This window comes from Miniopterus schreibersii, assembly GCF_964146895.1.
Source record: "Miniopterus schreibersii genome assembly, chromosome: 7".
Lineage (NCBI taxonomy): Eukaryota > Metazoa > Chordata > Mammalia > Chiroptera > Miniopteridae > Miniopterus > Miniopterus schreibersii.
Window position 1 is genome coordinate 58,162,572 of NC_138108.1, and position 1,615 is coordinate 58,164,186.

Consider the following 1,615-nt stretch of genomic DNA (forward strand, 5'->3'; position numbering starts at 1 on the left):
AGACAATGGACGATTTGCCTAGGGGCTCTCAGTAAAGGCAAGTCTAACCCAGGAAGGCAGCTGAGGACCAAGGCATCGAAGATAAAACAATCCCAATAACAAGGTTTTGTTTCCCAGATTGTACTCTTCGATTAAAAACTAAAATCCCTAAATAAGTGCAGCTGTTCTCCACGCATGAGCTCACCCTGTCCTCTTCTAGATATAAATCAAGTCCCTCCTACAGGATTAAAGACTAAACAGAGACTGGGGTGCCTGGAGGTAGCAATGCCGACATTTAATGGAAGACCTCCACAGCCAGGTGGCCCTTGAAACTGACGGGTGTCAAAATAGCTTCTCTGCAGCTACATGACTCTTTCTTCTAGAACCTGAGTTGCCCTTTCACCTCTGTATCACTGAGTGACACAAAAAGACCCTAGATTTACAAATTCAGTGGAAAAATATGACACATAGAAATAAGACTGGAAGACAAGGGTAGTTCTTCTCGGTTGTAAAACTATGGGTAGTATTTACATTTCTATTCTTCAACTATTCCTAGAATTCTTCAGTGAGTACGTTATTTGCAGAAAGAAAAATAAGTGCATGAAAAACAAAGTCACAAAAGACTATATGGTTGATATAGTCTCTTTCAAAAATAAAGCTCCTGGATTTTTCTAAATGCAAATTTTATGCAGTTCCCTTCAGTAGGTTTATTTTCTATTCAACTTCTTATTTCACTATTTTTCATTTCTTTAGAACTTCCAGATTTCTGTTAGGTTGGAAAGGGCTGTCTCTTTGGTCATATATACGGTGGTAACATATGAATATCTTCCAAGCATCTATGTACTTCTCCTTTATAGAGAAATGTCTCAAGGGTTGGAAATTATTTATCTATGCATTGTGTGCAGGGGTAACTATGAAGGCTTAAGTGGAAAAATAATATAAGACCTTTTCTCCTACCTAAAAGACAGTTTTATTTATTCATTATCTGTGCAAATGTTGCAAAAACTAATCAGCTGAAGCCCAAGAGTCCTGAATTATAAAGTGTGGAAGAGCTGTTCTAGATTTGGGAGATTCTGAGGGCAGGGTTTATCAACCTTCTGCCTCTCCCAAAATATCACTGTAATATTATTCCAGTAGAATACTTGATTTTGAGGAAGGCTGCATACCAATAAGCCTGCCAGGTCAGTTAGCTACAAAATGAACTTGCAGGTAAATCATTTAACCATGCCCTCCAATGCACTCCAAGAGCCTCTTTTAAATACAGTTTCCACATTGGATTGAAATTATTCACATACACGTCTATCACTCCAGACATGAGGGCTCCATGAGGGCAGAGCACTTGCCTCTCCTTCCCACTCAGTCTTACTCAGAGTGCTTAGTACATAGTTGATATTTATTAAATATTCATTCAATGACTCACTTAACAGTGTATTGATTGTTTTACTTTTGGATGAACAAAGCTTTAACAAGAAAATGCTTTTGTAAGAAGGCCTTTGTGATAGACACAGGTGAGCCAAGACATGACACTTCAATATCTCCCTCTGCCAAAATCTGCCTCCCCCTTCCTTCCTTTCATAGGTGTTGATCCTGATCAAGAGCATGTACCCCCAAAGTGGCCTCTGTGCAAATGTCACAT